The sequence below is a fragment of the Physeter macrocephalus genome, chromosome 7 (genome assembly GCF_002837175.3).
Source record: "Physeter macrocephalus isolate SW-GA chromosome 7, ASM283717v5, whole genome shotgun sequence".
NCBI lineage: Eukaryota > Metazoa > Chordata > Mammalia > Artiodactyla > Physeteridae > Physeter > Physeter macrocephalus.
The window spans coordinates 17,259,804-17,284,771 of NC_041220.1; positions in this window are offsets into that span (position 1 = coordinate 17,259,804).

A 24,968-nucleotide genomic window follows, 5' to 3' on the forward strand; every position below is an offset into this window, starting at 1 on the left:
CCCAGCCGCTCCGCGGCATGTGGGATCCTCCCGGATCGGGGCACGAACCCGTGTCCCCTGCATCAGCAGGCGGACTCTCAACCACTGTGCCACCAGGGAAGCCCTGTTGGAAGATTTTTAATCACAGTTTCAATTTCAGTGCTTGTGATTGGTCTTTTTATATTTTCTATTTCTTCCTGGTTCAGTCTCAGAAGTTTGTGCTTTTCTAAGAATTTGTCCATTTCTTCCAGCTTGTCCATTTTATTTGCATATAGTTGCTTGTAGTAAACTCTCATGATCCTTTGTATTTCTTCAGTGTCAGTTGTCACTTCTTTTTCATTTCTAATTCTATTGTTTTGAGCCTTCTCCCTTTTTTCTTGATGAGTCTGGCTAATGGTTTATCAATTTTGTTTATCTTCTCAAGGAACCAGCTTTCAGTTTTATTGATCTTTGCTAATGTTTCCTTCATTCTTTTTCATTTATTATTGATCTGATCTTTATGAGTTCCTTCTTTCTGCTAACATTGTGGTTTTTTGTCTTCTTTCTCTAATTGCTTTAGGTGTAAAGTTAGGTTATTTGAGATATTTCTTGTTTCTTAAGGTAGGATTGTTTACTATAAACTTCCCTCTTAGAACTGCTTTTGCTGCATCTCATAGGTTTTGGGTCATCATGTGTTCATTGTCATTTGTTTCTAGCATTTTTTGATTTCCTCTTTGGTTTCTTCAGAGATCTCTTGGTTATTAAGTAGTGTATCATTTAGCCTGCATGTGTTTGTATTTTTTACAGATTTTTCCTGTAATTGATATGTAGTCTCATAGCTTCGTGGTCGGAAAAGATTATTGATACGATTTCAATTTTCTTAAATTTACAAAGGCTTGATATGTGACCCAAGATATGATCTATCCTGGAGAATGTTCCATGAGCACTTGAGAAGAAAGTGTAATCTGTTGTTTTTGGATGAAATGTCCTATAAATATCAATTAATTCCATCTTGTTTAATGTGTCATTTAAAGCTTGTTTTTCCTTGTTTATTTTCATTTTGGATGATCTGTCCATTAGTGAAAGTGGGATGTTAACGTCCCCTACTATGATTGTATTACTGTCGATTTCCCCTTTTATGGCTGTTAGCATTTGCCTTATGTATTGAGGTGCTCCTATGTTGGGGGCATAAATATTTACAATTGTTCTATTTTCTTCTTGGATTGATCCCTTGATCCTTATGTAGTGTCCTTCTTTTTCTTGTAATAGTCTTTGTTTTAAAGTCTATGTTGTCTGATATGAGAATTGCTACTCCAGCTTTCTTTTGATATCCATTTGCATGGAATAACTTTTTCCATCCCCTCACTTTCAGTCTGTATGTGCCCTAGGTCTGAAGTGGGTCTCTTGTAGACAGCATATATATGGGTCTTGTTTTTGTATCCATTCAGCCAGTCTATGTCTTTTGGTGGGAGCATTTAATCCATTTACATTTAAGGTAATTATTGATATGTATGTTCCTATTACCATTCTCTTAATTGTTTTGGGTTTGTTACTGTAGGTCTTTTCCTTCTCTTGTGCTTTCTGCCTAGAGAAGTTCCTTTAGCATTTGTTGTAAAGCTGCTTTGATGGTGCTGAATTCTCTTAGCTTTTGCTTGTCTGTAAAGATTTTAATTTCTCCCTTGAATCTGAATGAGATTCTTCCTGGTTAGAGTGATCTTGGTAGGTCTATCCCTTTCATCGCTTTAAATATGTCCTTCCTCTCCCTTCTGGCTTGCAGAATTTCTGCTGAAAGATCAGCTGTTAACCTTATGGGGATTCCTTTGTATGCTATTTGTTGTTTTTCCCTTGCTGCTTTCAGTATTTTTTCATTGACATTAATTTTTTTTTTTGGACTTTAATTTTTGATAGTTTGATTAATATGTGTCTTTGCCTGTTTCTCCTTGGATTTATCCTGTATGGGACTCTTTGCGCTTCCTGGACTTAACTATTTCCTTAACCATATTAAGCAACTTTTCAACTATAATCTCTTCAAATATTTTCTCAGTCCCTTTCTTTCTCTCTTCTTCTTCTGGGACCCCCATAATTTGAATGTTGGTGTGTTTACTGTTGTCCCTGAGGTCTCTGCGACTGTCCTCAATTCTTTTCATTCTTTTTTCTTTATTCTGCTCTGCAGTAGTTCTTTCCACTATTTTATCTTCCAGGTCACTTATCCGTTCTTCTGCCTCCATTATTCTGCTATTGTTTCCTTGTAGAGAATTTTTAATTCATGTATTGTGTTGTTCATCATTGTTTGTTTGCTCTTTAGTTTTTCCAGGTCCTTGTTAAACATTTCTTGTATTTTCTCCATTCTATTTCCAAGATTTTGGATCATCTTTTCTATAATTTTTCTGAATTCTTTTTCTGGTAGCCTGCCTATTTCCTCTTCATTTGTTTCGTCTGGTGGGTTTTTACCTTGCTCCTTCATCTGCTGTGCATTTCTCTGTCTTCTCATTTTGCTTAACTTACTGTGTTTGTGGTCTCCTTTTCGCAGCCTGTGGGTTCATAATGCCCATTCTTTTTGGTGTCTGCCCCCAGTGACTGCAGTTTGTTCCATGGTCTGTGTAGGCTTCCTGGTGGAGGGGACTAGTGCCTGTGTTCTGGTGGATGCGGTTGGGTCTTATCTTTCTGGTGGGCAGGTCCATATCCGGTGGTGGGGTTTGGGGTGTCTGTGACCCTATTATGATTTTAAGTAGTCTCTCTGCTAATGGGTGGGGTTGTATTCCTGTCTTGCTAGTTGTTTGGCATAGCGTGTCCAGCACTGTAGCTTGCTGGCCATTGAGTGGAGCTGGGTCTTGGCGTTGAGATGGAGATCTCTTGGAGGTTTTCGCCATTTAATATTATGTGGAGCTGGGAGATCTCTGGTGGACCAATGTCCTGAACTCAGCTCTCCCACCTCAGGGGCACAGGCCTGATGCCCGGCTAGAGCACCAAGACCCTATCATCCACATGGCTCAAAATAAAAGGGAGAAAAAAGAGAGAAAGAGAGAAAGAGAGGGAGAGAGAGAGGAAAAAAAAAGGTATAAAAATAAAAATAATTATTAAAAATTTTAAAAATGAAAAAGTAATACAAAAAAAGAGAAAGAAAGGAAGAAGAGAGCAACCATACCAAACCACAAATCCATCAATGATAACTAGCACTAACAACTATACTAAAAACAAAACAAAACAAAACAGCGGACACACAGAACCGCAGGACAAATGGTAAACGCAAAGCTATACACACATAATCACACACAGAAGCATACACATACACACTCACAAAAAGAGATAAAGGAAAAAAATATATATATATCATTGCTCCCAAAGTCCGCCGCCTCAATTTGGGATGATTCGTTGTCTATTCAGGTATTCCACAGTTGCAGGGTACATCAAATTGATTGTGGAGATTTAATCTGCTGCTCCTGAGGCTGCTGAGAGAGATCTCCCTTTCTCTTCTTTGTTCGCACAGCTCCTGGAGTTCAGCTTTGGATTTGGCCATGCCTCTGTGTGTAGGTCGTCTGAGGGCGTCTCTTCCCGCTAAGAAAAGGACGGGGTTAAAGGAGCAGCTGATTCAGGGGCTCTGGCTCACTCAGGCGGGCGGGAGGGAGGGGTACGGATGCAGGGCGAGCCTGCGGCAGCAGAGGCCAACGTGACGTTGCACCAGCCTGAGGCGCACCGCGCGTTCTCCCGGGGAAGTTGTCCCTGGATCACAGGACCCTGGCAGTGGCGGGCTGCACAGCCTCCTGGGAGGGGAGGTGTGGATAGTGACCTGTGCTTGCACACAGGCTTCTTGGTGGCGGCAGCAGCAGCCTTAGCATCCCATGCCCATCTCTGGGGTCGACGCTGATAGCCGTGGCTCGCGCCCATCTCTGGAGCTCGTTGAGGTGGCGCTGCATCGGCAGGCGGACGCGCAACCACTGCGCCACCAGGGAAGCCCGAGGTGGCGCTCTGAATCGCCTCTCCTCGCGCACCACAAAACAAAGAGGCAAGAAAACGTCTCTTGCCTCTTAGGCAGGTCCAGACCTTTTCCTGGACCCCCTCCCGGCTAGCTGTGGTGCACTAACCCCTTCAGGCTGTGTTCACGCAGCCAACCCCAGTCCTCTCCCTGGGATGTTATCTCTGAAGCCTGTGACTCAGCTCCCAGCCCCCACCTGCTGCAACGTGTGAGCAGACAAGCCTCTCGGACTAGTGAGTGCTGGTCGGCACCGATCCTCTGTGCAGGAATCTCTCCGCTTTGCCCTCCGCACCCCTGTGGCTGCACTCTCCTCTGTGGCTCTGAAGCTCCCTCCCCACCACCCGCAGTCTCCGCCCGCGAAGGGGCTTCCTAGTGTGTGGAAACCTTTCCTCCTTCACAGCTCCCTCCCACTGGTGCAGGTCCCATCCCTATTCTTTTGTCTCTGTTTTTTCTTTTTTCTTTTGCCCTACCCAGGTACATGGGGAGTTGCTTACCTTTTGGGAGGTCTGAGTTCTTCTGCCAGAATTCAGTAGGTGTTCTGTATGAGTTGTTCCACATATAGATGTATTTCTGATGTATTTGTGGGGAGGAAGGTGATCTCCACTTCTTACTCTTCTGCCATCTTGAAGCTCCTCTTACCTTTAACTCTTTAAATGAATCAAAATGATGTGTTCCAATGAGGTGACAGTGAATTAAAAGCAAAGGTATTGATTTTTATCTTTCAAAATGCTTAAAAATGGAAGTATAAGGCAGCAAATGATAAAATCATAGTTAATTTTATCAAAAGGAAACTGGTTGTTTATCTTAATCAGAACTCTTGTGATTAAGCCACTCAAATTTGCTCAAAGAAGAAGGAAACAAAGAAGTAGGAGGAGAATTAAAAAGAGGAAGGACATCAGAATAAGCCTTCTGAGATGTTTCATGGAATCTGAAGAAAGACATGTATCCACACCTCCTCAGGAACTGAATCTGGTTATTATTGATTCTATTTTTACTAAATGTAATCATTAATTGCAATTAAAATTACTAATTTTTAGGATTTTAGTTTCTACCATTTTTGTGGGTCTTGAAGTTGTTATCTCTGCTTTTTATTACATTTTGATTTATTCTTGTCTCCTTTTTCTCTGAAGCCAGCTTTCTCTCCATTTCCAAGAAGACTACAGAGGCTATTGACTTTGAAACCAACCTGCAGATCCCTAAGAGAGAAAGACATGGTGAATCCAGCCTGTATTGGGTGCCCATCTCTGGGCCAATCAGCAATGACCAGAGGTAGGTTTCACATAGTGCAAACATGACAGGAAGTGGTCTAACGCTATAGGATGGGAGGGAAATTTTCAGAAAAATAAAATAGACCATAGGTTGATTAAACATCACAAGATTTCTTTTATATTAATATATCAACTTTCAGGATAAAATAACTACTTGTGTTAATGACCCTTTGCAAATGATAGTTATATTTGAGACCTCTGTCAAGAAAATGATTTGATCACAAAGGAGAGAAAACATCTTATATCTTGACTATGACTAATTATCATCTGGGTAAGTCCTGTTTGTTTTTTTATGATAGAATTTGGAAGATTCTTTAGTGGCCAGTGTATTAGTCAGAGTTCTAAAGAGAACCAATAAGAAATGGGATGGAGAAAGGGAGAGGCAGAGACAGAAAGAGAGAGAGGGATTGATTTGAAAGAATTGTCTCATGCCATTGTTAGGGCTGGTAGGTGGCAAGTTGACAATCCTTAGGGTGAACTGGCTGGTTGGTGATTCAGGAAATAGTTGATGTTACAGTCTTGAGTCCAAAGGATGGAAACTCAGGAAGAATTTTTATTTTGGCATTCGGAGGCAAGATTCCTTCTTCTTCAGGAAACCTCAGTTTTTTTCGCTTAAGTGCTTCATTTATTAGATGAGCCTCACCCACATTATGGAGGGTAATCTGCTTTACCTAAAATCAACTGATTATAGATATTATTCACATCTTAAAAAATGCCTTTACAGAAAAATCTAGACTAGTGTTTGACCAAACAACTGGTCACCATGGTCTAGCCAAGTGGGCACATAAAATTAACCATCACAGCCATCAAACTTCCTTGTATTTCTGTATTAATGCTGAGCTTCTAAATTCTCTCAGGAGAGTCTGCTGTTGTTGTTTCTTTACCTTCTTCTGATAATATTTCCTAATCTTGGATAATTCAGTCTGTTTTCATATTGTTATTTAGGAATGACAAACATAACAAAATGCACTTGTGTATATATTTTTGTACTTATTTTTTAAAATTTCAAATGCTGTCTTCATCATTTGCAAACTGTTCTCATATTCTTGCAACAAATAAAATTTGCATCATTATGAGGTATGTGACAATGGTAAAGAAAGAAAAGATGTCTTAAGATTGCAATAAATTAAATACTTTCTCCTTTCATTGCTACAACTAGCCAAGCCAAAAACAGGGGGAAACATCTCAAACTACAGGGGTTATTGAGAGTAAATTCTCACATAAGTCAAATGAGATTGCATAAATCAAGTGAAAGGTCACAAGAGATCTGGAACTATTAGGAAAAAATATTACAACTACTGTGGAGAGACTAAGGACATCAACAAGCTAGAAAAGCAGAATGACAGTATAACTGAGAAATAAAGGGAATCTAGAACAATTAGCATGAGCAGAGGGTTATACGTTCATGTTGTTGAAGTCCATTAAAGAAATTCAAAGGTGAAGCAAGAACTAGGTTCTTACAAGATAAGGGTTCAAGTACAATCTCTATTTTTTTAATTGTTAATTTAAAAATGCAAATTAATCTCACTTCCAGTCACTCTCTTAAAATGGTTTATATTGGGCAATGTTTGGAGTCGTACTAATGAAAAATAAAGATGGGATATTGAGTCCTGAATTTGGATTTATTATCATAAATCAATTACATGAAATCAGCATTTCATCAAGTACATGAAATGTTCTTATCTATAAAATAGAGTTCTTTTAGTTTTGTTAAAGGGAATGAATAAAGTGTTATAAAGTTCTCAAGCCTAGGTTCCTTCATGTTTTTTAGAAGGACATGCTTCTATTTGTTGTCACCATTATAAATGTATGCTGCCATTTAACACACGCTCAATTTAACTGAACTGTGTAACCCAGAATGAGGGCACTTGTACTCATGCTACAGGACAGAAAGTCTGGAGCTGGGATGCAGAAAGACTCAATTCATTTATTACAATATCCAAAGCATTCATTTTTTCAAAAAGCTTATTTTAAGTTGATTTTTACTGCATTATACTTATATGAAATTTCTGGTAACTCTGTCTCGTGGTTCCATCTCTATACTCCAACATAAGGCAAAAAAGGAAATTTTTTTTAAAAAGACTATGCATTTGAAAATTTCCTTATGTGTACACCAGGAGAGATCAAGCTCTGTGGGCAGATAACCTTGTTGCACATTTAATAAACTATGAACGCAGAACACACATGAATAGCTTCCTGTACTAATCAAATAAAAGACATAAAATGTTAAGGAAACATTTAATGGTCTACATAATCATTATTCTATAGCATAGTAATTAGGTATAAAATTGTAAGCAACTCACATGAAAGTCAATGATCAAAATGCCTTTTTGGGAGTTTGAGTTCATACAGTGGCACTCCCTTTTCACAGTGACCTGATGAGAAGCTGTTCAAACAGTGTTGGGAGTTTTGGTGGTTCATGGGATAAGAAAAATTCCTAGTTCATATCAGCTGAAGAAAAGGAAAGGAGATTCAACTTCAATTCTCACACAAAGTAAAACATTATACTCTGGAGTCTCCTCTATGTTTGTTTCCCCATTAATGTCCTTCGTCAAACCAATATTTTCACAACTCCCCAAATGCTTACATGTTTCAAGTGAGGAATCAAAGGGCAGACTTGTACCACAGAATCAGAATGATGCATTGGGCCAGTGTCTTAAGAATGGGGGAATTATGTTGGGTAGGCAGAAGATGAAATTTTAGGCCAAGAGCCAAGGGTGGGCCTTAAAAGGGAGAGAGACGGCCTAGAAAATTCTCTGGCGATGGATTTGAGTAGGGTAGGAGCTGGAGGAAGAATGTGCAGTAGGTAGCACAGTATGCTCAGGTAGCATATAGATTCTGAGGCAGTTAGATTAAAAATGCTTTGACACTAATATCTCAGTTCCTTTGATTTTAAAGGAAACAATCTTGGCAAACAGTGTCAGAGACTGGGATAAATATTGGGGACCACTGATAGTCCTTCCATACATATCCAGAGATATACAGCAAACAGAAAGAATAGATACCGACAGTAGAAGAGGGTAAATAAGAAGGATTCTGAGATGAAAGAAAAATAAAAGAGGGTGATTTGCAGAGACTAGAGATGAAAGGGACAATCAACTGGGGAGTACTCAACTCTTAATAGCTGGGTCCCCAAAATAGGAAAGCCAAATAGTCAGCCTCTGTGTTTTCTTGGCATATGGTTATAATTCTATGCAAAAGGAATAAAATTGGGTTAACATTATCTTGAATTTTTTAACAAGGACTTTATAATACATGGCTTAAATCAGCAGGATTATAGGCCTGGTTGAGAGCCTTGAAATTTGTGTGTGTGTGTTTTTGGTTTTTTTTTTTTCTGAAATATAGACCTGAGAAAAGGGGGGGAAAAATGGACTGGGTTCAGAGTGTGCACTGTTTAGGAGGCAATGGCTGTGGGTTGGAAGATACTGAGAGCAACAGGCCAAAGCCGAGGAGAAGAGAAATTGCCCAACTTCTTCCAGGGAATGTGGATGAAACCAGACTGACACAGTGGTAAGAAAATTTGGAGCAGGCAAATCTGTGCCATTCTAGCCCTTTCCACATGCACATTAAATGTTACCACTGAGGATTCTTGCCTACTGAGAAAACATTCATCTTTTAAATCTGAGTTGCAAACTGCTGTATCATGCTTGATTTTTTTAAATTTAATTTTTATTTTATATTGGAGTATAGTTGATTTACATGTTGTGTTAGTTTCAGGTGTACAGCAAAGTGATTCAGTTATACATATACATGTATCCATTATTTTTCAGATTCTTTCCCAATATTACAGAATATTGAGCAGAATATTGAGTATAGTTGTGCTATACAGTAGGTCCTTGTTTATTATCTATTTTATATACAGTGGTGTGTATATGTTTATCCCAAACTCCTAATTTATACCCCCCTTCCTTTCCCCTTTGGTAACTATAAGTTTGTTTTCTATGTCGGTGAGTCTGTTTCTGTTTTGTAAATAAGTTCATTTGTATCATTTTTTTCGATTCCATATATAAATGATATCATATGATATTTGTCTTTGTCTGACTTACTTCACTTAGTATTATTATCTCTAAGTCTGACCATGTTGCTTAAATAATGTTTGCAAAAGGGATGGTCACTATGTTTTAATTTCATTCCTGTCTTCATAATGAGATTGAGCATATCTTCTTATACTTTGGGTTTCCCCTTTGGTGCCTGTTAACATCCATGTTAGGCTTCTTGTCTTTTTCATTCACCTGGGTTCTTTACATATTCTAAGGTTAATCACTAGTCTTTGTTTTAGCTGTAATAATTTCCTCTCAGTCTGTCAAGTGTCTGCGGACTTTGCACATTGTATCCCCTAATGCTTTTCTTTTCTCCTTTTTACCACTCCAGATTCTCATCCTGTATTAAGGAAGGCCTAACTCAATTACACTTTGTCATTAAACATGTTTTTTCTACTCAAATATCATGAACTCCTCTATCATTTATTATCTCTACATCACGTGTCACTTCTATTCCTTGGAGTATTAGAGATATTTCTGTAACATGAACTCAGTATTACAGATTGTACTGAATACATTTGCATATTTTATGATGCCAATTGTGCCTAACACAGTGTTTAGGAAACAGCTGTCTATTGATTAAATGTATTTGCCTAGGTCTTTAAAAAGTGGTTGCCATCGTGTATTATGCATTATGTGTTAGGTGACTCATTTATCAGCACATTTTATTTGGTTATAAAGTCTCAACAGGTTTTATTATAGTTTCACAATCAATGTAGTGATAAAACCTAATAGGAAAGACTAAACAAATGTTCTTGTTAGTAAAGCTTATGTACTTAGACTAAATGCACTGGAATGCTCTTACTCCTATTACATCAAAAGTATTGATTTACCTTGAACTTTTTGTTTTGCTTGCTAACTAGATGTTTAGCTTAAATTATCCATAAACATTGCTGTTAATTTTATAGAGAATGTCTTGTAATACAGTGATGCACTTTTAAAACATTTCCTCATACACATACATCCCAAGGCATACAATGGCATTCAAATTGGTTTCTATAGAGTTCATTCCCATGGTTACTCTTGTGCTGATCATTATTGTGGTGGAAGCACCAAACAAGTGATTGTTGTTTTTGTGATTTGAGGGTGGGAGATATTTTAATGTTGTCTTAATTGAAAGAAAGCCTGCATACAAAGAAGGAAAACATAGAAACGGAATTAGTTTTATGCCCTCCTTCCCCAATCCTTCATTCTTCAACCTTGGGGTCTGGCCATAGAGAGGATTGGTTAAGGGATTGACAATGGATATCATAGATGTGGTATTGATAATATTTTTGAACCAGAGCTTGACCATGTCTGAGTTACTTGTTCTAATAGTATGGGTACGTTTCTCAATTTAAAGAGGGAGTTGTCAAAAACAAACTCACCATAAAAGATTATCTGGATGAGTAAGTCCCCTTAGAGCATCCCCCTCTTGGCTCTAAGACCAGCTTCAGACCAGTGCTTATTCTTTCTGTCCCCTGTCTCCCTAAGACCTACTCAAAGACTGTTTGGAGCAGAGGGGTGTTTAATTATTATTCATCTTGCTGAGGCTTTGCATTATTTGCCTTGCTGAAGCTGACAAAGTTTAGTAGTACTTGGAAAATAAGACACCTTAAAGGCTATATCACAAGGCTTAGTATAACATTTGTTTAAATTTAACAGACACTTTGAGCCAATTAATATTCAATGCCTACACATAAATATATCCAATATTATTTATTTTCAAAAGCGCCCACATACACGTATCTTGCAGTAATCTTTCCTTTCTTGGTTCAACATCTGCTTTCATTCATCTTCCAGAAGGGAACAGTGACAAAAAGTACTTTCTCAATTTCCTAGACAACATTGATAAGGCAGCATTTTTAAATGAACATATGCATACAATGTTTTTCAAATGTCAAAGTCAAAGAGCTGTTTTTCTAAATATTGAATGACAAATGTACAGTCTCTCTGCAAGGATAAGACATTTAAACTTTCTAAACTTGTTTATTTCAATCCTCTAATCTTGCTTGTTTTCTGTTTTCCAAATATTTATTTATTTATTTATTTATTTATTTATTTATCTATTTATTTGGCTGTGCCCGGTCTTAGTCGTGGCGTGTGGGCTCTTACTTGTGGCACGTGGGATCTAGTTCCCAGACCAGGGATTAAACCCGGGCCCCCTGCATTGGGATCACAAAGTCTTAACCACTGGACCACCAGGGAAGTCCCTTTTAAAAATACTTCTTTTGCAGAGAGCTAGCAGTTTTGAACATATATATATTTAAATAAAAATTTTAACATATATTTATTTATTTACATAGCTTCAACTTGAAGAGTTATATATAAAGACTGTCATAGTTTCGGAGTGATTAATTTAAAACTGAGCTGTGGGGCATAAATAACCTTCAAATTTTATCCATGAAGAACTATCAGAGACATTTATTTTTCTCAGTATCATGGATCTATCTCTCTGCAGGGCACTAGCAAATTCTCCAGAGACATCCCTCAAAATACACAAATGGACTGGATGTCAAATCATAGACTTTTACTTTAAAACTGTCTCTGTTAAAACACTTTATCAGAGTCTACTCTTGTTATCAGATTTCATCAAAGCTCTCTAACAATTTTTCTACTAAATTGTGTTCCCTTTCTCCAATTCATTCTGTGTAAGTTTAAAATGCTTAACTGATAGATAAGGCTTTAAACCAATCCATGTATCATATAAAAAGAGTACCATTTAATTTACATGGCTTCTAAAAATATAAGGACCATAAATCGCCTCTTGAATGATTCTAAAATGTGAATAAGACTTGTGGTCGGTGATTTTTAAAAATTCTATTTATTTTGCAATCTTTAATAATAATAAAACTCATAAAAATTACTCACAATCCCATAATTCTAATACATCTACTTTATTTTAATTTTTATTTTGCATGTTTTCTTTCAATTCCCACTAATATCTGTGGTTTACACAAAGATATTTATATAACAAATGAAACTTTATATTTTCTTCTTTTTAGTTTAATATTTCTATATCAGATTGCCTTACTTTGATGGCATACAACTTTCCAAATGGAGATTTTTAATTTCTATAATATATTCTATAGAGTTGATAGAACTCAATGAATTAATTAATCTCCTTATTTTGGAACATTTAGATTGTTTCCAACTTTTGTTTATTTATGCCAATAGAATTATACATCATTTGTTTATTTTTTTTAAGGTAATTTTTCTGTGTCTGGGTGCTGAGATTATGAATTCTACCTTTTTTTTTTTTTGAAAAGTACTGACAAATTGCTTTCTAGAAGGAGTATAACAAGTTATACTGCTACCAAAAAATATGCCTGTGTTCATGTGATAATATTCTTGCAACACGGGATATTTTCAGAATATTTATTATTTTGGTATAATATAAATAATCCAATATCTCATTATTGGTTTCCTTGTGTTTTATTGATTTAATTATAGTAAAAATGCAGATATCCACTGACTCATATGTGGACAACATAATGTTTATTTCTTACCATTTAATTAGAGGAATAACTTCCTAAAATGATTAATACTTAGAGGAAATATTTTAAGGTACATTTCTGCTTACAGATACCTCTAGAGAAAAGGTACAGATTTGATTTTATAACTAGGCTTGTCTAACAACTGACTATATTTCCTCTTTTCTTAATATATGTAAAAGTGAAATAAAACTATGCATATGATATGAAGGCAATTCATAAAATCTCAGTACAGAGGGATATAGGGAGAAAGTAAACATAGTTCTGTGGCCAAACACCAGAGGCTCTGTCTAAAGACTTTAATTACCAAAGAGGACCCATGAAAAGAATTATATCCCCAGCTTCACAAGCACCTTAATTATGATGAGAATTCAGTGTCTTTATTTTAACTTACCATATTTGGTAAGCATGGTGTCTTATTGAATCACAAGCAGAAGCCTCCGTGAAATGGAAAATGTGGTCATGGGCACTTCAGGCTAATGGGAAAAAGGATCCAGAGGAAGCAGTAGAACAAGGAGGTAATGAAAAAAGCGTTCCTAGGAAAAACTTGCTCTCAAATCTCTATGCATTTGTTTCCTGAAGCATCAAATAGAAATAATAGTAGCACCTATCTCATAATGTTATGATAATGTTGAAATGAGTTACTATGGGTAATGTACTGTAAACAGTTCCTGCTACTCAATACCTGTAAGCTAGCTACCTAATTTTCAGGTCTCTAGATCCTAGGAATTAAGGCATTTTCTTGTACCCCAACACATTTCTCATCTCCCTCACCTACAGTGGCTACATGCTCTGGTTACATGAGACAGTTCTGGTTTATGACTACTTGTGTTATTATAAATACTCCTTCTTTAATGTTCAAAAATCTCTCATTTTGTACAATGATTTGTATGATTGCCTCAGCCTGTTTATTTTTCCCCATAATACTTAGCACAATCTAATATACTGTATATTTAGTCACATATATTTATTGTCTGCCTGTACTAGATATAAACTCCATAGTAAAGAATTTTTCTTTTTAATAATTATTTAGTGTTCAGAAAAATGTCTGATGAATGGCAAAGCCTTCAAAAATATTAGTTGAATGAATGAACTAATAATCTTGATCATAGTGGAGCTATATTACAGAGAGCTTGTTGTTTTTGGAATACCCTTTCTGCAGCAAGGCTGGTGCGAGATTTGCCCAAGCCACTCAGGGTGCCAAAATGGGAAAACTCATGGAGGCGGTCTGATCAGCTGGAACCTGAGGGAGAATTGTCACAATCTCTAAAGCAATGAGAAGACAACTTCTCGAAATAGCTTTGACATTATCTCTATCTTCTTTAACTATTATTGTGACTGGTATTTGCCTTCTATTTATTGTTAAAGTTGCCCTGATCATTTTTATTCCAACATACCTGGGGATTATAGCGAGATGTTAAGGTGGAATCACAACAAATAGTGTGGTTTGTACCAAGCAGCTCTTACTTACCCCCCAAATTATCTCAAATATAAACTATATATCAGTCACAAAGATTGTACGGTAAGCAATGTATAACATGACACCTTGATGGGTCTTTAAAATAATAACAAAGCAGCTCATAAATTATATTTTGCTTTATTGTCATAACTACAAAACATTTATTGGGATGCTGTTGATGAATTCTAGAAAGAGTTTGAGAAATAAGTCTTGTTAATAGCTGAAGCGCTTGAAAGTATTTAGATTAAAAATAGTGTACATAACTGAATATAACAAACATAACATAACTCAACCTTTATTGAATGCATACTGTGTTCCAGTTACTAAGATAGACACTGAGAAGATACACTGCCATCAAAGAGTGACCAATCCAGCAGGTGAGAGAGACAGGTGTAACTTTTTTCCAATGTGATTGGTGCTGTCATAAAATTATGCAGAGCGTTATTGAAGGGGCAAATACAAATGTGCACTGTATGGTGATTGATCATTGTTTTGAGTTTCCACTAAGGAATGTTTTAGTCAGTGTACTAAATGGAAGGAGGTAGGGTTAGAGTTGGTCTCCCAAGCTTCCTTATGATAAAGGTTGTGATTGCTTTAATATAGTACCACAGGTATTAAAGAATCATCTTTTCTGGGAATTTGTATGGAAAAAATAAACCCATAATCTATTTGTACCAGGAGATAGAAATTCAAATTAAATAGCATTTTAAATTCTCTTTCAGTCTTTTAGTTCTGTAAAATACATCACTTGTCTCTAGGGTACACAGTTTTGAAGCTGTTTACCTAATGTTCAGGGATAAGGGAGAAGTGTCTGCATATTTCTATATGGAGGGCTTTACTGTTTTATAGACTTTCCATTGCCTCAAAAGCAATGGCCTTTACAAGAGAACTTGGAAATAATCTTACTAATGTAGATTTCCTCTTAAACAGGATTACCTTTGCACTATATTAATACTCACATTTAGGCAGTGAAGTGGCCTTTGCATTTTCCTGGTGTATCAGGGACAAGTTTAAGTTTTACTTTCTATGCAGAGTCTCTCTAAAAGAAAACACAGGCTTTCAACTTATATTTCTGAACACAAAAATAAACCCATCTTATATAAATGAACAGTGTCATTGGCAGTAATTTACATCTCAAGGTAAATATTTTCCTGCTTACTGTTGAAGCTTTAAGTTTAGGCTTTGAAAGAAGTGCTGTTCCTGTTATTACAAGCTATGTTTCTGACAGCTCTCGCATTAATGGCACCAGATTGCTTGCTTTAGTGCCTTCCTTTTGGGGGCTTATTTTGTCATCTTCCACCCCTTCTTTACCTGTTCTCAAACAGAATACATTCTAATGAGATTTAGAAAAGTTATAAATTTCCAGACTCAGAAGAGAACTTCCTTTTTCTGATTTAGGTGACAACATGCCCCAGAATTTACTTAGGAAGTAAAGCCTACACACCTTGGATAGATTCTATGGAGGCAGGAAGGTGGATAGAAAATTACTCTTTTCCAGATATTACATGCATGTTTAAAATATTTAAGGGTAGGGTTAAGCTGTCACAAGGGACTGGACCAAGGCAAAGGGACAGTTGATTTTGTATTTTCCCTACCCCTAAAGGTATGGGGTATGGAAAAACAAACTTAAATTACATTTTAAGCTTAAGAAGTATATAGAATAATATCTTATTATTGGTTTTAATGTAATGTATTTATGGCAAGCAAGTTGTTTTATGCCATTTAGTGACTTTTGCTATATTTTACCTCTTGAAATAGATAATGGGCAAAACAGAGAATGTAGAAAGCTGAAAGCTCATTCTTCAGAAGAGATTAGTTTCTGTGAAAGGATGTTAACAATATGGTGATGATGACACAGGTTTGAAGACTATTGTAAAGGCAGAGATGATATTGAGTAACAACATATATGAGAAGGAAAATAGATAAAAGCAAAATATTATGTCATTTTTGGTTATGGGCGATAAGAGTTAGTTTAGAACCAGTGAGAACAGGAATGTTGTAGGAATGTTTCAAGAGAAAAAATGGTGACCATAAAACTGGTACCTCCATATCTTCAGGATGGGATAATATTCATGAAAGCTCTTTCAGTTATATGGAAGAAAGTAAATAGAGGGAGCCAGATTACTGTACTATAGTTATTATTTTTATTTGGACAAAAAGCTACATTTTTCTCTAAAGCTTACATTGTTGTGACACATGAAAGAAGATGATGGTTGAGAATTCTAGTGAGTTGGGGATTTTTTTCCTTTATTAAATATGGCTTAAAAAGCCCTTTCCTGTTAAAGAAACTTCAGATAACTTAGGCAGAACCACAGGGTACAAAAGGCTTCTACCATGACTTTTCTAGAAGCTTGAACTGCAAACGTATTATGGGAAAAAAAGGAGAAAATCAGATTACTCAATGTTTAAATGGATAAAAATGAGTAGGCACAAAGCTAAAGATATCATCACTAGATTATCAGATTCATGATCAACCATGATCAAAACTTGAAGACATAGATTAAAAGTTGGAAGACATTTTTCATTCTTTCTAGATTCTTTTCACACTGGGGAAGGTAATACAATCTTCTTATTAGCAATTTGTATTTTGTTTCTTCGTAATTCAGTGCCAGCATCTTCTCTTAGTCTGATCTAATCACTTGTTATTTGCCAGTATACCACCTATCTGAGAGTGACCCTGACAATTGTCACACAGGAAAACATTAGAGAAAAAAATAGGGCAGTTTAAAAGGAAGGGAAATGTTTCTTTTCTGAGTTTTCTGTCAACAAAATAAACATAAGAATTACGAATCAGAATGTGTCATGAGGCTTCTAAAAGATGAAAATATTATCACAAATGCAATTTTAACTATGCAATCACAAAGGATTCTGATGAGTAAGAGAAGGGTTAGTTTCCCAGAGAGAGCCATCTGACTGCATAAGCAGCTCTCAGATAAATTTGGGTTTTAAAATTTGGATTTTAAAAATCAAAGAAGGGATAAGCTTGCTGCTGGCAGTCAGTGACCAAAAATAGAGATCTTTGACATTTTGTATCTGTGCTTTTGGCCAGTAAAAATAATCTTGAACCAAAAGAGGATATACTAAACCAAAGAGAGGATAGATGCTCAAGGGGAGCGAATAAAGGAAAAGAACATTTACATGCTCTCTATGAGTTTAGGCTTGGGTTGCCCAACCTAGTTGAATTATATTCCAGATCAGGAAATAATTTATTCCCTTTATAATTTTTACCATTCTGAAAATTTAAAATGTTATGATGGACTAACCAAGAGAAAATGAGTTTTGTACCCAATGAGAATTTTAAGCAAGAGCTGGATACTGACTTGGAGATAGAGGAAACTCAGCATCAAAGGGTGGTTGGACTAGACTGTATTAAGGTACTTCTCTTCAACCCTAAAGCTCTAAGCAAAGAAGAATCTCTTGAACTCAACTCTCATCTAAAGAGTTTGACCTAATTCTTACAGGTCTTCTAAAAAAATTATTCTCTCCTACTGCTAATCCCCTTTAAGATATAAAATCGTTTTGGTAGACTATAAATGTGAATTAACATTGTTGCTTTCTTAGGAGTTGTGCCCTAGTAAGAATAATATGAATTTTGAGTTATACCTGGTTTAAAATAGTAATTATGGGCATAGAATTTGTTTCATATGTTGAGTTTATCTTGGTTCTGCCCTTCCCTAATTGTGTAGTGTTGAGTAAGCTACATAAATTTCTAAATTTCAGTTTACTCATCTATTAAATAAGGATAACACTTTCCTCATAGGGTTGTTGTGAGCATTAAATGAAATAATGCATGAAGTAGTGGCTGGCACAAATAATGGTGTCAATAAATGTTGAGGTCTAATGGATAAACATTTAATTCTTCTGACCCTTAAATTTTTCAATTGTGAAATGGAGTAAAGGAGAATCATCTCACAGAAGTGTAGTTAAGATATAATGAGATATGAAAAGCATGTGACCCAGTGCCTGACTTGTAATAGTAGTTCAACCAATGCTAGTATTTTCTGCCCAACTGAATATTTTTAGGACTGCTGGTAATGTTTGCCACATTCTTCCATATCTGACCTTAGCTTGCATTATTTGTGTTCTCTGTTAACCTGCTAAATCCCACATCTAAATGTCAGATCACATATCTCTTGGTTTATGACAGTGATTCTTAATCTTTCTGGTGGCTTTAAACCCTTTTGAGAAGCTCCTGAAAGCAGCATCTCCTCTTTCCAGAAATATACACATGCACATATATATACAAATTTTCCACCCAATATCAGCTAGTTTATGGATCCCTGAAATCAGTTCATGGGCCTGTGGAGTCCAGGTTAAATACCATGGTCTACAGCACACCCTCGTTGTGCTTGAAGACACACAAATAATCAAAATGGGATCATTTGTTGCACATTTGCTATCTGACTGAATGCACATCAGCCCTGTATTCATTTGAGTTAGTGTTTTCTAGTTTAATTTCAGTGCTTCCAGAGGGCTCATACAGAATGTTTACTTTGGAGCATGACTAATAAACTGGGGTTTGCAAATAGGTAGTCTTCTTAAATACTAAATGATATTAAAATGAGATGTGGAAAACCTCGTACTGTGAGAAATGCCATCGAGAGATTAAAGAAACAAAACCAAAACATCAACTTGTTTAAATATGGGTCTATAGAAAGGGTAAAAGAAAAGTGAAGAACTCCAAATTAATAAACATGGAAAAATAAATATGTGCATACATATTCAGGTAATAGCCTACCTAACTCAAAGCAACAAAATGCAATTTTCCACTTGCCTGGTTTAGTGGTTTGATTGAGCCACTCTTTGAACTTCTCTCTTCCTCAGCTGTCACTGATCTAATTGCACAAGCTAAGCTCTCAGAAGCTATTTTAGGTTTGGAGAAAAGTATAGCTGTGTTAGATGATTTTCTCACACTTTGGTATTTTACTAATACTAACAAATAGTAGCATTTTTCGACACTCAGTACCGCTACTCTCAAATTACTGATTTTAAAGGTACTGTGAAAAAGATAGTCTCTGATAAATAGACGTATAAACATCTATTGCCCAGTGTAGGAAAATACAAGTGTATTTGAAACTATTCAAAATGGTAGAATTCTTCTAGAATGACTTAACAAGCGATTTCAGTGTGAATTCAGATCCTCACTTTCCTCATAACGTGATTATGCTGTTATTTTGTATTAGGTTAACATCAAGTCAGACTTTTGAGACTGGATATTATCCATTATCTGCGTCAGATGTTATGGAATTCTGCTGCTTTATTTTAGAACATACCTAAAAAATGTATTCAGTTCAACATATTTTCAGTACCTTATATTATAAAGATGTATTCTATCAACTGCTATAAGTTCAAGAAAATAATTATATTCAATATATTAACTTCTTCCATTTTTAATGCCTTTACACACTTAGGGTTTTAGTGTTTACAACACAGGAAATAAACATTGTCTTTTATAGGTATATGGCAAGATTTTGCAGTCAAACTGGATTAAAATTCCGGACCCATCATTTACTGTTTCTGGGGCTTTATAAACCTGTGGTTCTGACTCTGATCCTTAGACCCTTGCTAGGGCCAGAGTGGCAGAACTGGTTTCACTGGAGGAATGAGTTGCATTACTTAGAAAGGGCATAAAGGAATCTGTTCAGTTCAATGTAACACTAAATTAGAATCTAAAGAGTATGTGTAAACTGAGTGACACCAATTAGCTTTTGAGTAATTGAAATTATTTAAGTAACTAGAATTTAATTGAAGTGAGAAATTTTTATGTTTTGTTTATAATTCAGAAATCATTACTCCTATGCATTACCTGTATATTTCAACATGACTTAAGAATTAACACCACTGTAATGAGTCTACATGAGACTCATCTGGATTTTTTTTCAGTTGTCCTTTAAAACTTTGCTACTCAGAATATGGTCTGGGGACTAGCATCATTCCTCACATCAGGGCCTTCAGAAATGGAGTCTTAGCCCCCCCCGCCGCAAGACTACTGGGTTTGAATTTATTTCTTAACAAGGTTACTAGGAGATTTGTATGGACATTAAAATTTGAAACACTTTCTTCAATCATGATAAACATCTTCCTGGTATACATTACTATTAATTTTATTATTTTTATCTTTAAAATGATTTTTTCCTTTCAAAAGAGATTCACCTATATTAAGGAATACAATGTAAAGTTCACGTGAATTTAAAAAATGAAACAGCAAACTTCAAAGAAATTTCATGCTTTATCAGCCCAGAGCATCCAAAGAACACATTTTTCTACTTTAAGGAGTACACAGTAAGAAAAGATTTAGAAGAATTACATAACCAAGTGTAATTCCAAAACACCATCCAATCACAGGTCTCCACTGAAAAGACTTTCAGATAAATTCTGACTTGTCAGAATTTTTTCTTCTCTACTGGAAAAATAAGAGAAAAATTTCATTAGTCATATCTGATGACAAGTCACATACTTATTCCCACTAGTAATTTAGTGATTAAGCTTTTAAAAAATCAGACCAATGTATGGTTTCCAGAGCTGTTGGAAAAACTCAAGTTTTAGTTAACTATATAATTCACTTTCATCATTTAAAAATTTTCCATCCCAAGGAAAGAATATCTCCAGTTATTTTCAGAAATCTCTACTTGGATTGGTAAAATCCTACCTAATTACTGAAAAATTATTCTGCCTAGTGTGGGAAACACCATATGTGATTTTCCTTGGAGAATGTTTTACCCTGAAACATTTCCACCCAGTGTCATAACCATTAAATAGCAGGGAAAAGTGACATTTTATCAACACAGTATAAGAGCAAAACTACAAGTACATGTATTAATCAGAAAACTTGCTGCCAAAGAAAAAGGATGGCTGAGGCTGAGGCTTTTAATTAATGTGTGTTTGATACTCAACAATTCATTTTGTCACTTTCAGTTTCCCTAACAGATAAAGAATAGCAAGAAGGAAAGACAAGAAAAAAAATAAATGAAAGAATGTCTCAATCTTGAGAAAATGCTGTCATTTTTTTCCTCCTGTGAATTCGGAAATGCATACCATTATTTGATTTTTGCACATGGAAGAACTTGTTCCAAATTATAGTTTGTTTTTTAAGAAAGCAGCTGCTTTAAAAAAAAAAAAAAAAAAAGAAAGAAAGAAAGCAGCTGCTTTAAATATTTCTTGTTAGGGACATTGTATCTTCAAACACATATAGAAACCATTGTGATTTGGGGTTTGTAGTTTTGAAACCCTCCACTGAGCAGGGTTAGGGTGGACTGAGGGAGATGTCATGAAAGAAAAGGCAAGACAATAAATACTCATTTTTCTATGTTTAGGTAAGAAGATACTTATATTTTCATTATGGTTTTATACTTATGTGGAATTTTTCTTACATTGTTCTCTTTGACAATAATAGTAGGCCATTAGTCAAATGTTGTTATTCAGATTTTACAGATAGGTAAATTAAAGCTCAGTGACTTCATATGACTCAACCAAGGTCACAACAGATATTAGAAATTGGATCTGGAATTGAAATTCGGGTCTTCTCAATGCAAATTTTGCTGCTAGGCCTAATACAGTGATTCTGAAAACAAAACAAAAGTCTCAATTAAAATATTTAATAATAATACTCATTAATTCTGTGCTTCCTATTTGCCAGACACTGATCTGAAAGCTCTAATTAACTGAGTTAATCCTTATAAAAACTCTATACATGGGATCCATATTACAGTTGTGCAAACTGAGACACAGAGAGGTTACATAATTTTCCCTTATTCACCCAGCTAGGAAGTAGCAGAGTCAAGATTTGAACTCAGGATACCTACTCCAAACTTTCTACTTTTGTTCCTTCACCAGCACAATGTTGTGTGTAATATGTTTAGCCCAGTGCCTGTCACACGGTGAGATTCTCAAGTAACTGCTAATAAGTATTGTTATTAGTATCTAAAATATACTCCAGTTTGTTCACAGAGAATATTTTTGAATAATGGCAATTACATTGTGGAAAAAAAAAACACACTGGGACATTGAGAGTTACATATATAATTTATTAATATTTAAATTTTAGCATATAATATATATACATATATATTACAAATATATATTTAGTTTCTTTCTGAAACTAAATAAAGTCAAGAAAATAATAAATCTCTCTTGAATACTATCAAAACCCACATGGAGAATATTTCTTTTATGTCAGATTAACATACAGCAGCAGGCAATGCAGAGTAGAATCTCCTTTTCTATTTGAAAAATAGCTATGTTCCTTGAGAGCACAAAATCTAAAAATATTCTTTGTTAATAAATTGGAGTCAATTTTAGATGTTCCTTACCTAACAGGTAAGTACTTTTAATGCCAAAAGTTTACATATCAAGAACCTGAGAATAAGAAAACTAAATAGCTTGCTCAGTCTAACAGTAAATGACAGAGCTCAGAATCTAGTCAGTCTGGCCCTAAAGCTTGAGTGGAAAGCTCCATAACAAGTGGGGTTTAAAACCTGCTTCAGATTCTCCTTTCTTGGAAGGGGTGAAGGCAGGGGAAGTTCATCATGAGAGATCCTATGAGCTGTGAGGGACTATGGTTTGGCGCTAGGACCATTTATCCAAGTTTATCTCTACAAAATAAGTCCCTATTTACTACCCTTGCCTTTTAAAGAAACACAGTGACACATACATATTTGCTTAATTTTATGTTATTTTTCTAGTATTTCCATGTATTTGGAAAGTGATATGAATTATACTGGGTTATTAATTTTATCTCATAGCAAATTGACTAGTTGGTGGAGCAAGCTATTAATCTCATTTTTTCTATTCTGACATTTGACAATGGTTATTTTTGAAATTCATGTTGATACATATTATATGCATTAAATTTTTTATCAGTTCTGATTTGAAAGCTAAGTTTTAGCTGTCTCATTATACTCATTTCCTACATGGAACATTATGTTTTAATATTACTACTACTACTATTTTCATTTCTTCGTATTTGCTTCTGTAAGCAAGAAGGCACAAATCCATAGAAGCAAACTCAGCCCAGTGTTTGGATCCTGTGTATACTTTTTTACTCACATGGGGTCATATACTGTGATAGTATATAAACTGCCAGGTTAAAAGTTCTGGGACAAACATAATTTTTTCATAAAGTAAAATAAAGTACAAATGTAATGATAATTCCTTATCTTTGTACAGATTTTATAAAATACCATCCCTTCCACATGCATTTTCTTACTTGATCCTGGTAACAAACCAATAACATAGTTGAGAGATAAATTATTCCAGAGTTCGTTTTTTTTTTCTTCTTCCTCTTTAAAAATTCTCAAGAATTTTTATAAAAATTGCAACTCAGGTAATTTGTTTTACCTACAAAATTTGGCCTGCATGACACTTTATTTTTTTTTATAATTCTATATTTATTTTTTTAACATCTTTATTGGAGTATAATTACTTTACAATGTTGTGTTAGTTTCTGCTGTATAACAAAATGAATCAGCTATATGTATACATATATCCCCATATCCCCTCCCTCTTGCATCTCCCTCCCACCCTCCCTATCCCACCCCTCTAGGTGGACACAAAGCACCGAGCTGATCTCTCTGTGCTATGCAGCAGCTTCCCACTACGTATTTTACATTTGGTAGTGTATATATGTCAATGTTACTCTCTCACTTCATCCCAGCTTACCCATCCCCCTTCCTGTGTCCTAAAGTCCATTCTATACATCTGCGTCTTTATTCCTGTCCTGCCCCTAAGTTCATCAGAACCAATTTTTTTTTTTTTAGATACCATATATGTATGTTAGCATATGGTGTTTGTTTTTCTCATTCTGACTTACTTCACTCTGTCTGACAGACACTAGGTTCATCCACCTAACTAAAAATAACTCAATTTCATTTTTTATGGCTGAGTAATATTCCATTGTATATATGTGCCACATCTTTATCAACTCATGTGTTGATGGACACTTAGGTTGCTTCTATGTCCTGGCTATTGTAAATAGTGCTGCAATGAATATTGTGGTACATGACTCTTTTTGAATTATGGTTTCCTCAGGGTATATGCCCAGGAGTGGGATTGCTAGGTCATATGGTAGTTCTATTTTTACTTTCTTAAGGAAACACCATACTGTTCTCCATAGTGTCTATATCAATTTACATTCCCACCAACAGTGCAAGAGCGTTCCATTTTCTCTACACCCACTCCGGCATTGATTAATTATAGATTTTTTGATCATGGCCATTCTGACTGGTGTGAGGTGATACCTCATTGTGGTTTTAATTTGCATTTCTCTAATGATTAGTGATGTTGAGCATCCTTTCATGTGTTTTTTGGAAATCTGTGTATCTTCTCTGGAGAAATGTCTATTTAGGTCTGCCCATTTTTAGATTGGTTTGTTTGTTTTATTTTGATATTTAGTTGCATGAGCTGCTTATATATTTTGGAGATTAATCCTTTGTCATTTGCTTCGTTTACACGTTTTCTCCCATTCTGAGGGTTGTCTTTTCGTCTTGTTTATGGTTTCCTTTGCTGTGCAAAAGCTTTTAAGTTTGTTTATTTTTGTTTATTTATTTTTGTTTTCATTTCCATTTATTTTTGTTTTGTTTTGTTTATTTTTATTTATTTTTGTTTTTATTTCCATTACTCTGGGAAGCAGGTCAAAAAGGATCTTGCTGTGATTTATGTCATAGAGTGTTCTGCCTATGTTTTCCTCTACGAGTTTTATAGTGTCTGGCCTTACATTTAGAACTTTAATCAATTTTGAGTTTATTTTTGTATACAGTGTTAGGGAGTGTTCTAATTTCATTCTTTTACATGTAGCTGTCC